A 12,751-nucleotide genomic window follows, 5' to 3' on the forward strand; every position below is an offset into this window, starting at 1 on the left:
AGTTTTAAGCTCTTTAATCACCGGGTATTGAGAGTGAGAGTGGTGCCTTACAGGCTCATCCTTATCATCTATTGTTTCTATAACTGGAAAAGCTTGCAGTTTAAATGATTTAGTAAAAGGCTGGATGGGGGAGAGGGAAAGTCCCGGAGTCTGTGTTTTAGTCTTTTTAAAGTGAAAATCAAAGGGTGGGTCCCGCACTGACAAGTCATGAAGTTCCTTTAGCAGAGCTTGTCAGTGGCGTTCCAGATCAACGCGCAGCTGCAGGCCTTTGATCTCTGTTTCTAAATGATCCATGGGAGGAAAAGCAGGGAAAGCCTCAAAGGCCAGAGGAGCTATGGGCAGTAAGCAAGGAGGAGGTGAATTATGAATGCCAGGAGATTCTGTGAGTGGAGCAATATCATTATCATCACTCTCAGAACCAGAGGGACATTCTTGGGGTGCTGTTTCTGTATCCGTGGTATCTTGCTTTTAAGGGGATATTGGATTTCTGACTGTGAGGTGGTCCCTCATCATCACTATGTGGAGAAATGAGGTCCACATTTTTAGGTGAGACCTTTGCTACTGTTTGAGAGGGTTTTTCTTTTTAGAATTTTTTCTGTCTGTCTGAGGGTGGTCTCCATTAGGGCTTTCTTAGTTTCTAATAACTCTTTATAATTAAGTTCCAGTAAGAAAAGGCGGTAACAGGAATTTTTTTCAGGGCCAAAAACCTTATAAAAATCTTCTAAAGCATTTCCCACCCTTTTCCATCTCTTAATAGCAATAGCTCCCTCTTGGAGGAACCAAGGGCAGGTTTCTTTGATGAAATCAAAGAAATGAAATAAATCTGTAGTTTTAACCTTTACTCCTCATGTCTTTAAAGCCTCCTGTAATTGTTTAACATAAAGTTCATGTTGACTTAATTCTTGCCCCATATTTGGACATTTTTACTTACTTTTTCGGTTTATGCCGAGGCAGGCTCCCACGGCGAATCCGAGGAAATATGTGGATGAACGCGTTCCTTTTGATAACATCGTCTCCCTCACTGGGTCCTCAGTGTCCAGCCCCACATTGGGCGCCAGATGTCCCAGCCCATGGGACTTTCAATGTGGGTACCTGGAAAGAGGAGTGGGCATGAAAGGGGCAAGAGACGCGAAGAATGGAGACAAGACAGGCTTTCTGATCAAGTCTCATTTATTGATGGAGAAAGTACAGTTTTTATAGAGAGAGAAAAGAGAAAGTTGGCAGGAACAATTCTATTGAGGCAGGAGCAAACAGGGCAATTTTCATAGTTACACCACACCGCATGATCACAGAGTAAATTCCATAGTAAGACCACAATTCTATAGTAAGGCCATAATTCTATTGTAAGGCCACACCTGCATGAATACAATGTGATACAAAGAAGTTTTTTAGGCAGTTCCATGAGAAATGAAGGAGTCTCTCAAGCGGTAAGTGCTTGGTTTAGAATAACATGTTTTTTACAGTACCACCTGGTTATCCTTTAACTGGGTCAATTGTTGATGCCTGCAAAGAGCCTGTTTCACAGACAATGGTTGCTGTTTTCTGGGGTGGGGGCCTATGGCTCCCCACAAACAGGAGTCATTTATAATGTTGCATTCAAAAAGTGGGCCCAAGTACATCCAGTATATCAGTGGTATAAGTTCAGGAAGTTGTGGGCAGACAATGACAAGGCACCATGCTTTGATGATGGATGTAGCTACGAAATAAATAGGTATAATGATAGCATCCATTTAAATTTTTTCCCATTGATATAATTTTCTCTCTTACTTTTTTATTGAGAGTTTAAAATCTCATACATTTCCCACTCAAATCCAGAATCCCTCCCCATCCATACCTCTCCTTATTCCCCCACCACACCCTATGAACTCTGCCAAACATGCTGAGTCCTATTCATTCAGGTGTTTGTACCCAAATGTCCTCCAGTGTAATTGCATCCACTGGAGTATAGTCAGCCTACCCTGTCGTTGTATGTAAGTCATGCTTTCCCTCACCCAGAATCAATCAGTCTCAAATAGCTCTCAGTCTAGTGCTGGCCCACCACATATTTCTGACCTCCCCTTTGGGCCCTTGTTTAATTGAGCTGACATGGGTCCCATGTTCAATACCACTGCTGCCACAGGCTCACATAAGCAAGTCTGCAGTAACCTGGAAACCTTCACCTTCTTATGTTCATGAACCAGCCCTGGATTTTACAATTTCCCTGCCTCCTCTTCCACAATGGTCTCTGACCTGTGGGTTGGTTAAGTTCCATATAACAGTCCCATCCTACATTCTACAGTCTCTTATTCTCCAAAACTAGGCCAGTTGTGGCCTTCTGTGTGCATTGCACTCTGATGTACATGGAAGCCTCACTGGTTGAGGGGTACATAATCTCTCTCCCTACCCCTTATTCTGCCATGTTCTATAAGCTCTAGTGGTAGAGATTCAACTGCTGAAATGTCACTGGGTGTCGCCCAGGTATATGTTCTCTGTGCCTGGCCAGATGTGCAACTCTGCAGTAGCCTCCATCTGTTGCAAAAAGAATCTCCTCTGATGAGTGCTGTAGGACATGTTTGTCACTCTAAGGGAGATTTCTTCTATCTGGCACTGTGTTCCCTGACATGCAGCTCCTAGGTACACATATGTATTACTGTTCAGACACTCTATGTGCCTTTTTCATAGGGTTTCTAGGGCATCACTTTTCCCTGCAGGTTTCCTAGCCACCCCCCTTGAGATTCACTTATCTTCACATTTTTTTCTCCCATCCAGCTTCCCTTCTCCTTCCCTCCCTAGTCACAGTGCCCCATTATCTCATCCACTGACTAATAACTTGTTACTCCTGATTTCCTTTCCTGACTACCCTCTCTCCCTCACACCATGGTCTCTTGTCCATCCCTCCCTCCTCTCCTCCCTGCCTATTACTCCCACTTTTTCCAAGTCACTTAGATAACATATGTTCCCTACTATCCCACTTTCAGGTTGTTTCTTATCCTTTACCTCCATGTATCCTGTGCCTATACCTCACATATGAGGGACTGGTGCTACAATCCACAAATGAAGGAAAACAAAGTCACATGCTGTTCTGGAAAATCTTCTGACTAATTTTGCCTTTTGCTTTACATACCTATCATGCTGGAACTATTGCTTCCTGTTTAGAAATTGAAACTTACCATGCTAATAGGGCATCTGGCCCACTAGGTTGTAATAAGATAGTAGTCTGCCATGCTAATAAAGGATCCCGTATGCTGTGTTATGATTGGACTATTACTCTTATTTAAGCCTGTACTTTCTTGCAATAAAGCAGATCTGTGTCACTGAATCTGGTCTCTTGCACCTGAATGCAGCGATGTCGGTGCAGATTCATCACCAGCCCTCGGATCTGGACCGGAAGACTGACTGGAAGAAGTAAGAGAGCAGGAGAGCGGCCATAGCTGGAGGAGAGCAGCCACAGCTGGTGACCACACCTGGCACCTAAACGTGATGCTGGGACCCTCTCCCCACAGTGCTGTAACACTCTGAGCTGTAACACCCTGGGCTCTCGATGCCCCCTTTCTAGGTGCTCTTCCCGTGGTTGCTCGCTGCTTTCGTTTTGTTCGCTTTTTCTTCTGTCTCATGATCTTTGGTTGGGCGTGCTGCTCCTGTCTTCATCAATCATTTCCTTGAATAGTTCCTGAGTCCCTTTGGGTACATCTTGCAGGGTGAGTGACCTCTGATATGCGGAATAGTCGCCCAGCTGCTGCCAGCCCCTGCACTGGTGCACTGGTTTCTCTCCTCCAGAGTAGGCAAATTAGGGTAACAGATAAGGATGTAACTAAGGTTTTAGATGAAGTACTAGCTCTTGCCCCCTGGTTTACAGATTCTTGTTGCTGGGATCCTGAACAATGGGCTTCCATTTTATTCTTGGCCTGGCGTAGAGAAGTCAGGGAGGGATGCCCACAGTCTGGGCTGTTCTACCCTGTTGTGACTGCCATTCTGGCCTCCCTTTGGGGAGTTCCCCCCAAAGCCCCTGAACAGGGCAATCTGCTATTAAAGGAGATAGATGAGAAAATACAACAGGATGCTGGGTACAGCCTGTCCAAGGTGTAGCCAGTTAAAACAAAACTAACAGATTCTTGTTCTGATGAAACTATGACTGTTAATGATGATATAAAAAATGAGAAATTGGGGTTTGAGAGCTCCCCTGATGAAAAACAGAAAGTCAAGATCACCTCTTCCCTGACATTACAGGGCAGTGGCTACCATCTGCCATCTTGTATTGGCTTTGATAAAAAACAGGAAGTTAAGGCAGCCTCTGCTCCGCCATTACAGGGTGATGGCTGCTTTCCGCCATCTTGCACTAGCTTTAAGGAAGTTCCCCCCAGTCCATGTACCCCTCCCTTCTGGAGGAGGACTGGAAGCCCCTCCCACCTAGGCCCCTCTTCAATGATACAATGGAAGATTTTCCACAGTTCTTCCCAGTTCCATCAATCAGGGACAGCAGAATCCCAATGTCTAGAATTCATATTCTCATGATACCTTAAGGAAGCTGCGTAAGGCAGCAGTTGAGGATTGCATTCACTCCCCCTGGTTTGGTCAGTTATTAGATATAATGCGTCACTCGGCCAATACCCCCTATGATTGGCAGAATTTTGCCCATGCCTGCTTACAGGGAGGCGATTTCCTTTTATGGAAATCTGCTTACCAAGATGAATATGAACAACAGGCATAGCGCAATAGAAATGCCAATGTGCAAAACATTGGAATTGATGCTCTAGTAGGAAGTGGCAATTTTGAGACCCCCCCCCAAGCTCAGGCACAGGGACCTCCCCACTACTTTGAGCAAGTATGGCTTTGCGCGCCTCATGCTTTTCGAAATATGCTAACTCGCAGTGATACCGTATTAATCAAATTGATACAAAAACCAGGTGAGTCTTTCTCTGATTTTGTTGAAAGATGCCAACAAAACATAAATAGAAAGATCAGTCATCAGGGAGCTGCCGATGCCTTGCTCAAGGATCTTGTATATGAAGGGTGCTCTACAGAGTATCACCTTGCCACAAGACCCATTAGACACAAGGATGTGCCTGAATGGCTTCTGGCCTGCTGAGATGTGGGGACTGCTCAGGGCCATGCTGCAGCCCTTGCTGAGGCACTGGCTGCTCATCTACCGCAGGCCGAGATGGACAAAGCAAATGTTGGGCCTGCTGGGGACAAGGCCATTGGTCACTTACCTGTCCTAATAAGATTATGAAAGAGGCCAAAAGGAGCCAGGTTACCCCTTCAAAATGCCTGAGGTGCCACAAAGGCTTTCATTAAGCAAGAGAATAGAGGTCTAAGGTAGATGCAGATGGTAAACCCATACAAATGGTGCCTTTAAATGGGCAACAGAGAGACTCTCAGCCCCACCCCAAAGAGAGGAAGTAAGAGATAACATCCCCCACATCCAACGGATGATACCTGTTGATTTGCATAAGCCTAGGATGCAACTTTCCCTAGATGGCCATAAGTTTAAAGGCCTAATTAATACAAGGGCTGATATTACTGTAATCAGACAGGAAGAAGCCTTGTCTCATTGGCACCATAAGCCTGGTGTTGGGGGCTTACAAAATACTTTAGAGGTCCAACATCCCATGGTCTGGACTGACCCGGATGGCAATAGAGGAGATATTAAACCACTCCTAGATGCAGGGCTTCCCCATAACCTGTGGGGGAGAGATATCCTCTGCAATATGTAGGTTGTTCTAACTACCAATGACAAAGCCTTTTATGATGACTTCATTGTATACCAGTGGCTTAGGTAATGCCCCCCACCCTCACCACCAATTCTAATGGCCACTGCTCTGCTGCCCAAGCTGCCCCCCATCAAGCAAATGTGTGACACTAAAGCTCCCATATGGGTGGAACAGTGGCCTCTTCCCTCACATAAATTAGCTGATTTGATCTCCTTGGTCCAGGAACAGTCATCCTTTGGTCATATTGAGCCCTCACTTAGTCCTCATAATTCTCCCATTTTTATTATAAAAAGAGATCAGGAAAGTGGAGACTTTTACATGATTTAAGGGCTATTAATGAGCATATGAAGCCTTTAGGGACACTTCAACCAAGACTTCCTCACCCTCCTGTTATTCCCAAAGAATGCGTAATTATTATAATAGATATTAAGGACTGTTTCTTCTCTATTCCTCTTCATGATGATGATAAGCCCCATTTTGCCTTCTCTATATCTACCACTAACCATAAGCTTCCAGTTTAACAATACAAATGGAAGGTTTTGCCTCAGGGCATGAAAAACAGTCCTACTATCTGCCAATATTATGTGGCCCATGCCTGCAGACCTTTGCTGACTGAGGCTTATATTTAACATTATATGGATGACATTCTTATTGCCTTAAGGATCCTAAGATCTTACAATGAGCTTTTCAAAAAACTCAAAACAAACCTCCAGGCATTAGGTCTTACTATTGCAGCAGATAAAATACAGTTACATGCCCCTTATACCTTTTTGGGCCACTCTATTCAAGATGTCATCCAGCCCATAGCACCTGTTTTTACCTTATCAGATGAGATTACATTTTCAGAGCCGCAGACCCTCGGTGGCAACATCAGTTGGATACGGGGCTTCTTACCCATGTCCACAGAAGAGATTACACCACTCTTTGACCTCTTGAGGGGTACTGATATGGTCTCCATTCCCTGCACAGTCATCTGTCCAGAGGCACAACGTGTTGTCACAATGATCAATTCTCACCTGTCCCGAAGCATTTGTAAATAGGATACAGCCAAACTTGCCCATCCAAGCACTAGTTATTCCTACTAAAAACACCCCTTTGGGAGCACTCTGGCAGACCCAGGGCCCATGATATGGGTCCACTCTTCATGGAATCAACTTCACAAGGTCACCCCAGCTATTGAGGCATGGGTTATGCTAGCCCTTAAACTTGTCCACACCTCTGGCCTTCTGTATGGCTGCAAACCCGAATTGTTGGCTCTTCCCCTTCCACTTCACATGCTACAGTCATTGTTCCTTGACAACCCTGGCTTCCAAGCTCTCCTACTAGTCTATCAGGGGAAATATCACAATCATTTCCTAAACATAAACTCCTTCAAGGAATAAGATAGCTTCCCTTGTCCCTGTTTCCCAGGTGTTCCCAAAGTGCAACCCTCTTCCTAAGGCTCCCCTAATCTTTACTGATTCTAGTAAATGCAAATTTGGTTATGTGATTTACCAGGAAGGACAATTCTCCTCACATGAAGTTTTCCCTTTCCAGGGATCTGTACAGCTCTGAGAGCTCTCGACCATGTTACAGGTCTTTTGGGATCTCGCTACAACTCCCTGTAATATTTTTTCTGACAGTGCTTATGTAGTTCAGACTCTACAACATCTGGTCTTTGCAGCTTTCTGGCCCTGCCAGAGTCCTCTTGATTTATTACTCTCCTCATTACAATTATTACTTGAGCAGCGCTCTGCCCCTTGGTATATTCAACACTTGTGGTCTCATTCCAATCTCCTGGGGCTTCTGGCAGAGGGCAATGCCACCACTGACAAACTGGTCCTGAGCGCCACCCTTGACTCCACCCTAATTCAACAAGCTAGAGACTTACACTCCCGCTTCCACCTTTCTATGTATGCTCGTCTTGTGTCCCTCTTTTACCTCAGGGACCATTACAACCCTCCAGAACTCTCCCTAGAGGCCTTGGCCCCAACAAGATATGGCAAATGGGCGTCACTCATTTTTCTCCTTTTGGCAAGCTCAAGTATATCCATCATATTATTAACACTTATTCCAATGTCCATTTTGTGTTGGCCTGCTCTGGTGAGATGGCTTCTCATGCCATAAGGACTGTCAAGTATGCCATGGTCCTTATGGGCATTCCTTGGCAAATAAAAACAGATAATGGTTCTTGTTATGTTTCTGCTACCTTCAGCCATTTTTGCTCTGAAGGAATATTAGGCATATAACTGGTATCCATTACAATCCTCAGGGTCAAGGGATTGTTGAACATTCCCACCAAACACTCATTAAACAAAATGGAAAATAGGGGAAGACAATGATAAAGAACCCTGCTATAAGGATCCCATGGTGAGATGGAAGGCCCCTCTCACAAGTGAATGGAAAGGTCCACACCTATTATTAACATAAGGGTGAGGCTATGCTTGTGTCTTTCCAGATAATCTTCCAGCTCCCATCTGGATCCCAGCCTGGAACATCAGAATTGCCTGCGACGGAAAACCTCCCTCCAACTACTGACCCTGGAGATGGCAGCCCTGACCCTGGAGTAAACAGTGCACCTCTCAACCATTGAGAGACCAATCTCGCAGACCACAAAAGCCACCAACCTGGGGCGACCTCGAACATCTCTCTCTGCAAACAGACACATTAGCTAAGCTAAGTCCTCAATCCAGAGGAAAGCCTTTGTCTGTGTTCCTTATTATGCGTGCCATCATTACTGCTAATTCCTGATTTTTAGACCCTGCATTGTTAAGGGTCTTGATATTTTTAAAACTCATATTTCTCTGGTTCATTTAGCTGTTGCCTCACCTTCAGATCTTGCCAGGCATGTCTCTGTAAACAAGGACCTGCTGTTCCTTGCCCTTACCAACCTATAATAATAGAGATATGAAAATTAGGCTTGAGCATAGATGTAAAATCTTATGGAACAACCGTGCAATGGACCTGAGACAATGGCCCGACTGCTGGAGTGACAGGAAACACCTTGCGATATATACTCCTGTTGGCAGACTGTAAGACCGATGCCTAGAACTTGCCACTCCTGAATCCCCATCATTACCCCAGATGGGACAATCCTGCTCCATCACCTTTTATTGAATTCTTAGCCTCTTAAGAGGCCTTTGCATGGGCCAAAGCTTGATACACTGCCTCTCCCTCTGCTGGACCATACCAAGGGACTCACCCTTCAAGGGCTGGTAGTCAATGATGGGTAACATCTCAAAATATGGGACAACCTAAGACAGGCACAGTCCATAATGCTGGGTGACCCTTGAAGTGGGGAAAACAATGTCGAGGCAAAGAACCTCATCTCCCACTGGTTGGCATGGAGTTGGCCCAGCCTGCTCTCGAGAGAACTCACCATCTTGAAGGATGGGGCCCACAATAGGGATTAATCCCTTGCCTATGCCACCACATACAGCCCCTGGACTGATGTAAGTATATATTCTGAACTGTGCCTCACTCTTAAAAATGAAAAAAGAGGGGGAGATGTGGAAAATCTTGTGACTGATTTTGTCTTTTGCCTTACATACCTATCATGCTTGAATGCATTGCTTCCTGTTTAGAAACTGAAACTTACCATGTTAATAGGGCATCTGGCCCACTAGATTGTAATAGTATACTAGTCTGCCATGTTAATAAGGGAGCGCATATGCTGTGTTATGATTGGACTATTACCCTTATATAAGCTCTTACTTTCTTGCAATAAAGCAGATCTGTGTCAGTGAACCTGGTTTCCTGTGCCTGAATATGGTGACGCTGGCACAGACACCTCACCAGCCCTGGAGTCTGGACCAGATGACTGATCGGAGGAACTAAGAGAGCGGCCATACCCAGAGGAGAGCAGCCACAGCCAGCGACCACAACATACCTTTCTGCATTTGTGTTACTTCACTTAGTAGCTCCAACCATTTACCTGCAAATTTATATTTTCATCTTTTCTTACTGGTGAGTAGAACTCTATCGAGGAGATTTATCACATTTTCATTAACCATTTGTCAGTTGAGGGTTGTTTCCATTTCTTAGCTATTGTGAAATAGCAGCAACAAACATGAATGTACAGGTATTTCTACAGTATGATGAGTCCTTTGAGTATATGCTTTCTTTTGCAACTCTCAGTAAACTCTCTTTACGTCTGTAAATTTAGTGTTTTTAACTATTATATGCCATAGGAAGCTTCTGTTCTGATCCTGCTTATTTGATGTTCCATTTGTTATTTTGTCTGTTTGTGTATGTCTTTCCTTAATTTAGGCAAATTTTCTTTAGCTTAAGTAAAAGGTTTATCCCTATTTTCTCTGCCTTCCTTGACTTGTTTGTTTCTGTGTTTTTTAAACTCCTTGAATTATATGATCTTATTTATTATTGTTCTTTTAAGTTTTGTGGTCTGGTGTTTCTCTAAGCAGTTATCAATATAGAAGACTTCTATACATCTGCTTGTTTGGCAGTGACATATAATTTTGTTTCTCTATACTATTGTGGTTTTTCACTGAGGTCTGGGCATATGGGTTTCTTTTTTTTGGTTATGTGTCTGATATGAAACTCAGGACTAACTTTGTTGAGTTGATTTTTGAATCTGCTTATATATTTTTATTTATTTCCTTCTATGCCAATTTTTTATCCTAATGTATTTAAGAACTCATATATTTAATTCATTAACAATTAGCCATTTCCCAAAGAGGTTTTGTCCAAACTATTTTCTCTTTCAAAGAATAGTGTCCTCAAACTATATAGTAGCTACTTTGTTGATAATATGGTAATGAGTAATAATAATAAAACTAATAATAAAATGGTAATGAGTGCCATACTTGTTTTCTGTAATACATATTATAATATCAAATCTAAAAGGTTTTGTGTTATGCAATAGTAATATAGAAAACCAATCAGATAAAGAAATGGTGGGTAGTGGGGGATATTGGTTTTAAAGGAATTATCATGAGAATGAAATTGTGAAGGTAAACCTTTACTTCCTTTGTTGATGTATGTCTACATCCTATAACCATACACACAAACAAATCCAATGTTGAAGAGCTTCTGTATACGAATTTTAAAACAATTCTATTATGCAATCTTAAAAATATTATGAGGGAGTATTAGAGTTAGAAATACTAAGGTCACTTATGGCAGTTCTGAAGAAATTTCTTCATACCCATAAAAAAGAATACTAATTACAAACACTGGGAATAATCTCATTAAATAGCTGTAGTGGTGGATTTTTGTATTGAAGTCTTCAGCTCATTGACAGCATGCTGCGGTTTTCTATTTTCACTGAGAATAAACATAATGTTGGAGTTAGTAGATTAAGGTAGAGGTTTTTTTTTTTCTGGAGTTATGAATTCTAACTTAACAAGTTTATAGAAGTGATGGCTAAGTGCTAAAGAAAATAAACTTTATATACAAGTTAATTTTCCTTTAAACAAACGTAAATTCAAATTTCACTCTATATTTTTATCTGATCTTTTGAAAACAGGACATCTGATTTCACAGTCACAAAGTTAGATAATTTTCTCAGAATCAGAAAATGTAAAACAAGAGGCTGTTTTATGAACCAAGTATTACTGTGTTTGATGAATTAAGATTTAAAGAGATGGAAATCAGTTTCTTTTATTGTGGTACTAAAAAAATATGTATGAATTTTTATAATAGAATCTGTCACTTGTCCTAAGTGCTGGCCATCTTACTTAGATTGCTGAGAGCATATGAGGAAATTGTCCTGTCAAAGCCTTCACTGTGATAGGGTAGGATTGGAAGACTATTAGTAATGTCATGGGCAATGATTAAAAAGCTCCAGTTTTAATACCTTCTGGCTTTATTGGAGGAACTACCAAAGTGACATAGTGTCTTAACCCACAGGCAGATTTATTAAGGTGGAAGTCTCTCTTGCTTTGTATTTAATTAGCTTAGTCTATGGAGGGAACCTGGTAGCAGAGAAATCTCTCACTCTGACACAAAACATCGAACAATGAACCATACTTCAAGTTACCAAAAGAGAGGCAAGGGCATTCTAATAAATTAACAACTAAGGAGAAAATATGGCTATCAGATCATATCTTCACAGCAAGAACCTATTCTTACATTTTTATTATCTTATTTGAAAGCTTCCTGTTGCCTAATTTGCTTAGGATATCAAATCAATAAAGGAAATAAATTATGAAATGTAAGATTACAGATATTATTGTAATAATCTATATTCAAGCATAAAATTTTTATATAGAAAATTTAACAAATGTAACCTGTATATATGAATCCATAATTTATTTTTTGCAACACTGTCATCAAATTACATCATACATAAAATCTTTAATATAAACGATTAAGAAATCAAAAAATGAGATTTACCATATTTTTCATTTGTACATTTGACAAGTAATTGAATATTTGCCCAGTTAACAATTATCAAGGGCAGAAGGCTTTATCCCCTGTATGTTTGAAATTTTTTTTTAATATTTTGGGGTTGGGAGATTGAGACAGGGTCGCCCTGTAGCCCTAATTGGCCTGGAACTTGCTATGTAGATCAGGCTGGCCTAGATCTCAGAGATCCCCTACCTTTACCTCATGAGCCCAGTATTTAAAGGCTTGATCCACCCTTAGAAAAATTTAATGATTTCCTACTATACATCTTGATCATATTTAGACCTCCTCCACTATTTTATCTCTTCACAGCCACCCGCTCTCCCACTGGATTTCATGCTTTGTGTCATATATGTTACAACCCTTAACAAACTTGTATAGAAATATAATAATTACTTTCTAGAAGTAATTTTATTGCTAAAATATGTATTTAAACAAAAAACAAAATAGCTTAAAATCTTTTAAAAATAGAAACAATGTTAAGAATAATTTTAACTAGGTATGAGATACAAAATATAAGTGTAATCAAATCATCAGTGAAATAATAATAGACAGACATGACTAGTAAACATCATTTTGGAGCACTTATCTGACCATATTTATATCATGCTATTTGAAGCAGGAGGATTTCATCCCAAAGCTTCCCTGTACTTTAAGCCAGTTCTAGGCCATATCTATCTATCTATCTATCTATCTATCTATCTATCTATCTATCT

Source organism: Nannospalax galili, unplaced genomic scaffold (genome assembly GCF_000622305.1).
Source record: "Nannospalax galili isolate Female #2095 unplaced genomic scaffold, S.galili_v1.0 scaffold1180, whole genome shotgun sequence".
Taxonomy (NCBI): Eukaryota; Metazoa; Chordata; class Mammalia; order Rodentia; family Spalacidae; genus Nannospalax; species Nannospalax galili.